This window comes from Chrysoperla carnea, chromosome 4 (genome assembly GCF_905475395.1).
Source record: "Chrysoperla carnea chromosome 4, inChrCarn1.1, whole genome shotgun sequence".
NCBI classification, from domain to species: Eukaryota; Metazoa; Arthropoda; class Insecta; order Neuroptera; family Chrysopidae; genus Chrysoperla; species Chrysoperla carnea.
In genome coordinates this window covers 59,723,176-59,736,358 of record NC_058340.1, presented here as the reverse complement: position 1 = coordinate 59,736,358, position 13,183 = coordinate 59,723,176, and the positions used below count along the sequence as shown (strand labels likewise).

The window sequence follows — 13,183 nt, the reverse complement described above, 5'->3', positions numbered from 1 at the left end:
GTCTTTCGTTTATAATATGATGACAAACACACATTTATCTATGTTATTCAGTAAACAATAATAACCGGAGTCGTGCAGTGAGTGTTCGCATTATTGCTTTTCTTATTACTTGGGCTTGCAGCTTGTGTTGTTATTATTATTTTTATTATTGTGGCTATTTGTTAGTAGAGTGAGTAAGTGTTCTGACTGTGCTTGTGCAGTGTGTACATATCGTTCATATATAGTAATAAAACGATTGTTATTTATGTTATGTTGATCAGACGACATTATCCGGAATCTGGTTGTTGTACAATGTTGAGATACTTTATAATATATTTAAAGGTTAGTTGTTATAAGTAGGTTTTACTTTACAACACAGATTATTTTCTTTCCAGTATGCCAATGTTAAGGTAGTACAAGCACCAAGGCAAGGCTGAAATTATTTCTACCTTATTGTTAACTTTGATGATGAATTTTGTTATAACATCATGAATGTAGATGAAAAATAAGAATAAACTTTTTCGATATCTGCCTTAGTTTTCGAAATATCGAAAGCTAAATAAGTAAACAAAATTTTCAATTTTAGATATTTTGAAAATTACTCCAGATATCGCAAAATTTTATTCTTACTTTTCGTCTTATATTGTCAAGTTATAGCATAATTCACCATCAAACTTGAAATATACATATTTAAATTAAATTTGTGTCCCCACTACCGTGCTCGGACATCCTTAATTAGTCGAGCACAATTTTTTTATTTTCAATAATTTATTCAGGTTTTAAATTTAATTTAAATAATTTTTTTTAATTTCCACTGGCTAGTTTTGGAGAAATCTATGAAATCATATCATCCATCTATGTTAAGTATGCCTACTTTTGTAGTCATTTACTTTTTTAAATAATCGGGAAACTCCCCTCCCTCTAAAATTTTCACAATTGATTTAGACTTAATCCAACTTCATATAAGAAAATCAAGCTTTTTATTTAAAATTGTCTTGACGCTCGTACATCCTTAAAAAGAACATTTAAAAATTGCTTTAGACAATAATAATACGTTTTATTTGTACATTAATGTAAGTTCGTCTGACTCGTCTGTTTCATGACAAGACGACAGTATAAATTCAATTTGAACTGGGTAACAAACAATTTTATATTTAACAATTTTCATACTGAATTTAAAAATTTTAATACACCGACACTGAATGTGTTAGTCTGTGCCCATACCTGATTTTCTATAAAAAAAACAAGTGAAAACAAACAATTAACTGAGTTAATTGTTGAAATACATTGTATAGAAAGGGTTGAATATCAGTGCGTGCATTTTTTTTTTTACAAATTAGAAGATTTTAAAAAACCACAACATGGTGGCCGTTTTTTACTAATTCTTGATGATTCATATCCAAAGTTTTCTTTGATATATTGTAATCGATTCGGCCACTATTTACTTGGTTTTTCGAAAATTTTCGAAAGAATGTTCCATAAATTTTTTTCGTTTTTCGAGAATATTTCACAAGACCACTATTTGAAGCTACCTGCAAATTATCAACTTCCTATTTAAATTTATTATTTTCAATATACTTTAATATTCATATTCATTATATAATATGAATAACCTCATTAGAAACAAATTTTATGAGATTTAATAACATATAAAATGAAATTGTTCAAAAGAAGCTTTATATACATATTTTATATAATTAAAAGCGTTAAAAACCCATTCAAACAAAGAACACTCATATAGCTCAAATTATTCAGGTTGTATTTTTTACAACTGTATATAAGGTTGTAATTTTTAGAAAACCGGGATAACTAACTATATTTTTGAATAATTATTTTACCCTATTAAGATATTATGCTTTGATATTAGAAACAAGAAAAAAGCCTAGAAAACTTATACGCATCGATAATGAAAATATCAATTTATCAGAAAATAAAACATTTTTCTCTAAATCTTTATCCAAATTTCTCTTTCCATTATATAAAAAATTTCTTGAATTCTGACGTATTTAAACAAATATTTTAAACATCACGATCCGATGAACAATCCATCTACCTTTTCATCAATGTCGTACCCAAAATTTTCTTTTCGGTTTTACAATCGATTCAACATTTTTTTGCATCCAGTTAGACAACCGTAATAAACAAAAAATCCAGTAACCGTGCATGAATTGACATATTTCACTAAAGACTGTGATCCAACTAACCCCTGGTCACCCAATTCAATAAATTTTTAGTGAAACAATGCTATGACATTGTTAGGTTTTGTTCTGTGCCTTTTTTGAAAAAACTAGCTTGATATCCATCCGACAATATATATTTAAAAGGTATTTGCAGTTCTAAAAAATGCAAGGAGTATATGAAATTAATTAAACATATATTTTAATTGCATCAAAACAAAATATTTTTTATTATTTTCCGTAATTTTTTTTTTCGCACAGTTTTCAAAGAACAAGTTGTTAATTGCGCTATGTATGCAATATTTTTATTAGCACAATAATTGTTCTACTAATTTTTATTACCACTATAAAAATGCTTGTCTGCATATAATTGGTTTAAAAATATATGCAAATTCTATTCAGATTTAAATTAAAATGAGACATTTAAAATGCTTCTCAGTAGTTCGCTAGCTGGTATAAATAAATCGAGCTTGCTTGTTGGTATTTTTGAATCTACTATACATGAATGTGCTTTGTAATAAAATTTCAATTAGAATCATTTATTTTAACAATTTTACACTAAATTAATAACAAACAAAATATATCCATTGTTTTTGTGACGTGCACTGCGAACCTCAACAGTTATTTTAACCACAAAGTGCTTTTTGCTTTTTTTTTTGTAATGCAAATTTCATGAATTTTCACGAACAAAATATATACATTTTTATTCACTAGTGAAATATAAGGTATGGTATAGGTATGGTGTAGATATATATTTACTCATTGTAGATCTCCGCAACCTATGACTTTAATAAACAAACTGTTAGAAACCTTTTTATGCAAAAGTTAATCTCTGTTATTATTGTTAATAACATGATTAATACCTTGACGTAAATCTTATCCTTTCCCATTATTCATATTTTATTTCTAATCAATGGTTTTTTTTTATCTGGGCATATCTTAATTTAAAGTTTTTAATTTAGCATGGTTAAATATTGTTGCACAACGCACGTTGAACTTATTGATTTACTTATCAAGAAAAATAAGTATTAAATGATGTTTCAACTTAAATCATCCTGTATACAAAAAAACAATCAAAATTAGGTGGGAATTTATGATTAGGACTCACGTAATTCTATCCTACGCCTCAGTTCTCACTTTCGTGAAATTAACGTGTCTTGGACTTTTCTTCCTATGATTTTTCCTCGGCTACTACTAAAACACTAGTAGTTAAATGTCTCATTGATTGCGTTTGGCTGAACTGAGCGTTTGGCTATTGTACTTAGCGATATCCATACACAAAACATTCTTTATATTATAAGAAAAAAATGATTTCTCGAGGTATTGGATCCTGGAGATCGGAAATCGGTGTAACTTTCGATAATCGAGATTCAATATATAAACCAGGCGTTTTCCGATTCCCAGATTTGTTAGAATTACTGAGATGGTATGGAAAAATTCATCGTAAATAAAATAAATCATTACAAAAACAGCATTGGAATGTATGGATTTAAACCAGACTGTACACACAGCAATGAATACGTGTTATTATGATGCTATTGTGTTTTTAGAATCAAAACAATGAATCATTAGATGTATACACAAACAAACAATATTATTATTGAATGATTGGAAGAAAGTGGTGTGGAAAGTTCCGATTATCGAACTCTGTAGACCATAAGCCCATTCTGAAATTGAAATGACCCATCAGGAATGCGGTTGAAATGATCCATCAGGAATCATGTTGAAAAAGATGCTCCTATATGAAAAAGTAAGTTTAAGCATCATGGCGTAACTTTTGCCCGATACAGATGAGAATATGTATGTCACACCCCTCGCTGTCTCATCCCTGCACCACCAAATGTACGGGGTGGCTAGGTACTTACTCTGCGTAGGTTTTTGAAGTGAATTACATAAATACCATACAGAAATAAATCCGGTAACTTCGGTATCGGAAGTTAACAAATCTTTTGTCAATTTCCGATGCTATACATGTTTATTTCTGTACGGAAATTATGTAATTCGCTTAGAATACTTATACAGAGTTAGTATGCAGCAACGCCGTACACATTTGGTGGTGCAGGAGTGTGACATTCATATTATTACCTGTACCGCGAAAAAATTACGCCATAAAACGTTTACATATAGGAGCATCTTTTTCAACACGATTCCTGGTGGGTCATTTCATCCGAAAATTTCAGCATGGGCTTGTAGTCTACTGCTATAGTTGTACAATTTCACCATCAATTTTCTTAAAGAACGCTTATTATTCTTAATTTTTCGGTAGCAAATTAGACCATATTCTAAAATCAGGCCATTTGTAAAAATTTCATATGATGTTATAAAACAAAATGTTAAGGAGACGACAGCTTGTAAATATTTTTATTAAATTTTTCAAACATTTATATTAATATTTTTTTTTTAAATGAATCAAATATGCATGTTAAATATCGAACATAACACATAAAAATATTTTAATATCTACTATTACATAAATTTGATCGGTAGATATAAACGTATGAATGAATGTACAGTGTACACCTAAGGCGAAATATATCGAATTGAAGTACTCACCTCTAATGACCTTTATATTTAATATCGCCGATGTGATATATAAGGGTCGTTATATTTGTTCGGTAGGTATTTACTAATGATTTATTTTCTATATGTATGTTTTTTTTTTTCGACATTTTCTAGAAATCCATTTCTTGTTGTACAAATATAGAGATATTTATAGATAGGTATATGTATAAACATAGATTTATCAAAACATTTTTTTTTTTTCGTTGTGAAAATAAAAAATATTTCGAGGTTAACAAGGTGAAAATGAAAACCACTTGAATCGCGATACATACTTACAACCTAGTCACACTTGCAGTTTTTTTTTTGAGCTTCTGCTTGTTTTATTACTTTGTCAGTTATAATCAATGCCATTAGAAAAAAAATTAAGTACTTTAAATTTGTTTGAACCAAAACCTTTTTACGCCTGATGAATTATTAAAATTATTATGGAGGGAGCGCAAGGAAATTGAACGTTTCAAAATTACTACTTTTTAATCAATTATAAATAGTCCGTGAGGCAGAACCCTTTTTGTTAAATGATCAATGCATACTTAAACTTCATCAATGGCTTCCTTTTCTCTCTACGATTTTTTTCAAAATCGCTGCGTTTTCAAATGAGCATCTGCTTGAAAAAACGCAGCAGGAACTTTGTCGGACTCTGTAACCACTTGACAACTTTAATAATTATTTAGCAATGAAATATTTGCCCGACAAAAACATTGCATCGATGAGCTTGTTTATGTCTACCACCTCGAACAATGCCATACTTAAGCATTTTTGTTTTTCAATACATACGCGGTTCACTTTTACTGAATTGTTTAATAGTTGTTAATGTTATCACGTGATCAGTGTCCGAAAAATTCCTTGCTGCGTTTTTTCAGACCAATAGCTTAAATATGACGTAATCATGCACATTTGAAAATGCAACCCTTTCGAAAAAAGTTGTAGAAACTTTGATAGACTCACCAAAAGGAAACCACTCACGAAGTTTCAAGTATGTATTGATCATTTAATAAAAAGCGTGCTGTCCCTTGGACTTAAATTCAATAAAGTCTTGATAATGGGGACTCAATAAAAATCAAATATGTTTCATTTTTTCTGATTGTTTTTTTAATCCATTAGATTTTATTTATAATAAATGACGTTGTATCCTGATACCTGACGTAACGCGTGTTAGCGGAAAATACCAATTTGCAAAAAAATTATTCTGTTACCTTAACTTTATGTTTATTTGCCGATTAAAACTGCGCCCTTTTTTAAGATGAAAAGAAACCTGTTTTAAAATTGATTTTCTTGTGTTGGACTCTTAAATTTAAATATCCAAAATATTACCTAAACTCATTTCCTCGGACTTCGATTTAAAAAGATATTAAATGAAGAGTGTAACTATATATTTTGTATGTTAAGTCATTTACTCATTTATTTCAGTTTATTTACTTTATTATAATTTATTATTTGTTTATATACATTTTTTAACACTAAAATCCCACATCACTTTATTACCGACGAGGGAGAAAAAAAATTACTTAAATCTTATAAATATTATGCTGAAACGGAGTAAGGACGCATAAAAAAACTTAAAATGTCTAAGATAATAATTTATCGATGACAGAAAGTCATTTAAAACGCTCTCATGGTGGAATTTACATACTGCTTACGATTTTTAATGTCAAAATACTGGAGGCACTATTACAATAAATAGGTTGTCGAAAGTGGAAAAGAGTGTCGGAAGTGAAAAAGTAGGGAAACAGCACCGATTTGAATGAAACCTCCAAGACCCCAAGGAACATTCAGCCAACTTAACCAAGTAAAAAAAAGGCATAGTACCCCAGCGGGGGTTATATGTAGCCCAAATTTTCTTGGAAATGCTTATTTTGGCTTAAAAATGTCATCTAGTTGGTATTTTTTTGGTCGCTAAATACGAATCTGATTCCAAATAAACGGATTCTGTCACGTATTTCAAAAGACGTGCAATTTTCTACCAAGAATTTCACTTTGGGTTTTTATAGGTTTTCAAAATGTGATACTGTACAAATTTTATGTAAAATTTTAAATTACTGTGCAAAAATATTCCCAAACCCGCACAATATAATCGCAGAATTGCTCGATCGTTCCGTAGTGTTGGGAAGAACGTTTCATGAAAACTCAACCAATTCAATTTTTTTTTAAAAAAAGGTGATGTAGAATTTCTCAAAAACTGCGTCACAGATCTATTGATTAAAAGCACTAAAATTTTAGGTGCTAAAACATTGAAAAAACTCCAAAGACTAATTACAACGCAGCTGGCTAATTACAACGCTGATCGAAATTTAATTAGAACATTTTGAAATTAATTTTAAAATGAATTTCCATCTTTTATCAGTGTTTGTAAAAAATCAAAGGACTGCAAAAAACATAATCCTGCAGAAAAGAAAAATTTAGAACTGAAAGCACAATTTACAACATCGTCAAATGCAAATATGAAATAAAAAAATTTGTCGTAGACTCAATATTAGCCCTGTTTAAAAACAGAGCCCTTAATGAAATATCCGTTTCCTTCACGAACATTCTTCTTGATTAGCATATAACAAGTTTTAAGTCTAGAATGGATTGTCGCAAAAGAAAATATAGAAGATAGGAGTTCGTGGTTTTTTTATTTTTTACTATCCAATTTTTGACATTTTATAAAACCATACCAAATATAAATTTGTCATTCTATGGATTGTAAATAGTCAGATACTATAAATACAGTCTATGAGTACCACTTGCGGTTACAGAATAAATCGAGATAAATATAATAAAATAAATTTTATTAAATTCAGTTAAAATTTTTATTGGCTAGCTGTTTTTATTGTTTGAATAACTACTTAAAAACTTATATATATTTTATTTGCTCATAATTCAAGCATGAAATCATGTTTAAAAAATAAATTTAATGTAACATCATATTGTTGCGGTATGTTCGCGGCTTTATAGTTTTTATATTCATCATATATTTTTATTCATAGGAAATAATAAATGCTTTTAATTTTTAAAAGATTATGCAGCGAATGTGGGGTTTATGGATAGCGTAAGAGATGAATGAGTACCATATGTAATTCTATGAATTTTTAATTATTTACAAAAAACAAAAAAAAACAAAACGAAATAATAAAAATTGTAATGTTAATTATATAATACACAATTCGGTAAAAAGTACACTTTACGACCGACTAAACAATGTTTTGTATGATGGATGCATATATGACCTCACTGTTTACGAGGTTTAAAAAAATAAAAAAACGGTCTAGTTACATGCTGGTTATATTTTTTTCACGTGAATCTCCAATTTTAAATTTTACATAAACCCAGCGCTAATGATCGCTTGCTTTTTCTTATTGACTCGAATTTGGGGTTGACGATCTTCAATACTCAAACGTGATGACAACTAGATGATTTCCGTAATTTCGTCATAATTTTCAGCGTTGTGTAACTTGTTCTTTCAAGAAAATTTTAGAGCAAATACCATTATTATAAAATTCACTGTAGTTTTAGAAAATTGAGTGTTTAATTGAATATAACATAGTCGTAATCGATGTATCCACTAAAATTTATTTCCTATATCTATAAAGATCGAAGATTAGAGACGAGTCCAAAATATAGCGAAAATTCCATGATTCGTTTACCCGTCTTTGGGGCCAGTACACTACATAAAAATGGCAGGAAGCTTATAAACTGTTTGAACAATGGATAATTTTGGATAATTCAAACTTTTGTTTACTTATTGTGTTGTCGATAACTTATTTTTACTCTCTTTCGTTTAACTCGGTATGTCTACTAGTCTGCTCGTCTGTCGGGATCCAATCGAGTTGAAACTTTGCAAGCAGACTCGTGACGACGAAAAAAAAATTTAAAAAAAAAAAAAAAACATAGAAAGGGAATATAGGTATAGTAAAAATTTGGTTTTTATGGATTACTTTTTTTAACATTGTACCGCTGACAAAGATGACCGTCTAAAAGTCCGACCATCGAAAAACTCAGTTTTCATTACCAATCGAGCGACGGTTAGAATATATTTCGTTTAAACTAAAACTCAAATCGGGAAAGAGAGTCTCATCTCTACTTTGTCCAGATATCTTAATGATTTTAAATCAATATTCTTTTACCCGACTGTCAAGGAGTGGCTATGTTTTTCGTATCTTTTCATGTATATGTATGTATGTATTTTTGTTTGTAAATTTCTCTATAACCTCGTATTTGTCTCAAAAACCCAAGCGTTCTTAGATAGGTGATTTTGATTTTTTGCGAAAATTTATATAAGTTATATGTTTAAGTTATAAAAATTAGGAATAATTAATTGGTTTAAAAGTTTCAATATAGTAATAATAAGACGGTTTTTTTGGTGCTGGGACATTAAAAATTCGAAAATGAAATAAATATTTAAAAAAATCAAAAACCTGACAACGTTAAATAAAATATGAAAAGAAAGAAACAAATCCAGTAGTTTACATAGCAACTTTAACAATCGGGACCCGTTAAAAGCTCTATTATACAAATCTTCCCAATAATAAGCTCGACTGTTAAAACCGCTATGTAAACTACAGAAATTGTTTCTTTCTTTTCAGATTTTATTTAACGCAGCCTTTTTTTTTTTAAATTATTTATTTTATTTATATAGAACATTTTAAAATGCCATCAGCACGCTATCGTGTAGTATTGCACAGCGTAAAAAACAGACAGTCAAATATGTCACATATATATATCATCATACCACCATATGATGCCACGCCTGTGTGTCATATTAAATTCCTCATTTTTATATGATTTTTATCTATCTCTAAACCCAAATACCCACACGAATAAAAACAATGTTTGTATTTAATGTATATTTAAAAAATTATATCACGCATAAAATAAACGATGGTCTGGTCAAATTTTGATCGTAAGCAGAAGTTGTGGCAATAGAGTAGTCAGTAAACACTTAAACGCGCTTAATTGAATGTCCTCAAATCGTGGCTTTGGGAGATATACCATCTTTCATATAACCAAATCCGATCATGTCAAGAATAACTGGCGTCTTCAAAATACAATTGGTTTCGATATTTTAAAGAGCGCTTAAGATACCTCATCAGAAGTTTCTAGAAGTGGGTTGGAAATTTATAGACCAAACCGATATCCAAAAATTTGTTTAAAAGCTCGACACTTATGGTTAAGACTAGCATTACAACATTGAAACTTATGATTTTGAGAATTTCTCGATGATTTCCCAGTTTTGCTGATATACAATGTCTTTAATATCAAAATTTTACGAAGAGATGTAAAAATATTTAAATTAATAATAATATTTTCAAATTTTAAAAATTTGAATGTAAACTTATTGTTAAATACCATTAACGTGGAATATTATAAGTACAAAAAATACAATATAAATGCTCTTAACTAACATGTGTATGATAAAATAACAGTTGTACTTAAAAAGATGACGACTGTTTTAAAACAAATCAAGATAAGGATTTACAACTAACTCCACGTTGGTGATATTTATTAATGAATAAAAATATTCAGCAAGTAATTAAGTAGATGTTTTTAATCCCTACTTTCGAAGTACTATGTCGAATTTATCGTACATTTACTAAAAGCTTAAGAAAATACATTCATATATTTCCATTCAATAATTAACAACATAATATACAGATAAAAATCAACGCACAATTCAATGACCGTAAATTCGAAATAATATTTTGGTTAATGAAAGAAAAGGGTTCTATTTATGAACGTAAAATATACTAATCGTACATTATAATATGAGTCAAAATTATGCAATCTTTTTTTATTCAAATAAAACATATTTAGCCTAGATCACGAAATTTTCTTAATTTTCTTATTTCAATACATATCTTATTTAATTTTTACTATGGTATCATTCATCCTATGGTATCATCTTATCCTCAAAAACGAGTCAATCGTAAACAAGATCCACATCCAATCCAAATTATGCTTAAAATATTGAGAATTGAGTTCAACATAGGTTTTGTTTATCTCTCCCAAACTATTATTGGTTGGAGAACGACTATAGAAGAGAAATTCGTAGGCAGACAAAAAATTAGATTCTCAAATTGTCTAGTTTTCTGTGATTCTATATAATTTATGGCAACTCCCACGAATTTAAAGCTCTAGTGTACTTTGAATTTCTCTTAAATCAAACTTTTGAAATGGATATTACAAAAAATACTGTCCATTCGCCCTTCTATCATTACAAAAGATATCATCCTGAAATTTTTAAAAAGCTTTTGTTTGAAACAATTTTTCATAAACATCATTGTTTTCCCGTAAGGGCTCAAATTTAGGCCAAACTTCAGTTTTCAATTTTCTCCAAAATTATAAAATGTTGTAATTTTGAAGGTAGATTCGAATAATGAGTCTTTTGATTCTGCTTTCATACCAAACCCATCCGGCAATATCAAAAATTCGTTTCAAAACGTTTAATTAAAAAAAAACAAGCAAACAAACAAACCAACAAGTGAAAGAGAACAACTACTGACTGAGTTACTTGTTGAAATACCATGTATAGAAAGGGTTGAATATCATTTTGTTTAGTGTTAAATCACTTTCATCTAATTTATAATATTCGATGTATAATAATACGGTTTTTTTGTGTAAGTATATATAAGTATACAAAATGTTCGATTTACATCTTGGCATATAAATATCACGAGTATGACAGAGTACATGATATTAATCTAAGAAACTCCCACTCTCCAAGCGTCTTACAACTATCTCAACGCATATCAAAACTTCAACACATGTATATAATACCTCTCACTTAGATGCATTGCTTAACGCGTGTATTTTGTCATACTTATGATATGTATATGCCTAGATATAAATCAAACATTCTGTGCATATAATATATACAATCCCATGAATGTGTTAATATCATATACAAATCGGAGGTTTTTTGTATGTACTCCACTAAGCATATACAAAACATTTATAATATATTATACGATACCGTTGATCGATTACAATAAGTAAAAGGATTTGGAAAGGATTTAGGTATACTCTCTGGTAGAGTAGTTATTTTTTATTTATTTGAAGTATTACATTTTTTTTCCAAACGTTTTTAATGGGTCCCTTGTCACCTAGTAAATTTTCTATTACTTTGTTGTATGTAATATGTCGATTTATTATCCTTCTATTTCGGCAAATTTTTTCTTCGACAGAATATTCTTTAAGACGCAAAAAAAGGTCATGTGTTAAATTGATGAAAATATGTTTCAATTTTTAGTTGGTGTTAACGCATGTTCGCTTAGAAACAAGTTCAATTTTTCATGTAATAAAGACAATTTTTTTACTACGACTGTTCTATAAGATGTTAACTAATCAATATATATCAAAGAAGAAACTGACTTTCGATTAAATGCAATAATGACATATTTTTAAATCGCATTTTCTCCGAAAGCTAAACAAAAATTATAAGTTTTTTATGAGGATCAACTTTTTAATTTAAATTGTTTGTTATTCTATCTCTTACCGTTTAGGATCGAAATTGAAGAAACCCGAAGAACTAGCTCCAATCTGATGTCAGAATATAATATCCCCCATCAAATTCTGCAACTTTTGCTTAAGTTATTTTTTGATTGGTTAACTACAAAACGAGATATATTTAGGTGTATAGATTAAATGACCTACCCTGTATATATCATTGTCTTACGTGATTGTACTCTCTCTTACAGACGTAAAGGGCAAGTGGAAAGTGTTTGGCTTACTGGATGTTTAGGATTGTCGAGGCTATAATATTCAATTTTGAAATTAGCCATGTCGAATGCTTCATAATGGAATAATTTAACCTTTTTATACCTGCGTATCTATTGTCTTTACTCTTAATTTAAGTCAATATAAAAAATTTTGCGATAAATTGTATAGTTTAGGGAGAAAAAATTACCTCTCTTTTAGACAAGTTTTATTATTCGTTTTTTCCAACACACTTGGAAACAACGTACTTTTCATCTACCCAATGACTCCTTTAAATAGAATATCGACCTTCTTCAAGCCTCTATTTACTACTAGTGTGAAATTCAGGTTCTTAACCAACTTTAAAGAATTTCAATTGATAATGCTAAAAATCGATACTGGGAAACAGATTCAAGTCCAAGACAGGTAGCTTGAATGATTTGAGTTTAAATTCAGCCACAAACTTTGCTTTTAGCATTCAAATTTTAGACTAAAAATAAAAAACCTATTGTCTCTAGCTACGCCCATTTGATGATCTGTACAGAAACAATAGATCTATTAAGTAAAAGGATGCTTCTCAGGTCTCTTTCCCACAATTAAATATGATTTAATGTAATTATACTACCAAGGGCTTCACGACTCTTGTTGAAGTTAATAAGCCACTGTTTGTTTAATTTGCATAGGTATATGTTATTATAAACAGACAGTCATAATAAAAGTATACTTATATTATTTATTCAATCTATCAAAAACAACAAATTTCCATGAAGTTTTTCAAAACGAACATAAAATAT

General features: G+C 29.0%; 1 protein-coding gene across 1 annotated transcript in view; it reads left to right on the top strand.

The window, feature by feature from the left end:
• The first annotated feature begins 257 nt into the window (after positions 1–257).
• LOC123297442 (dystroglycan) overlaps positions 258–13,183 on the top strand; it is a 33,493-nt gene continuing 20,567 nt past the window's right edge. The window contains exon 1 of the mRNA XM_044879105.1: positions 258–321. The gene's annotated coding sequence lies outside the window, so the exon portion shown is untranslated. The remainder of the gene's footprint in view (positions 322–13,183) is intronic.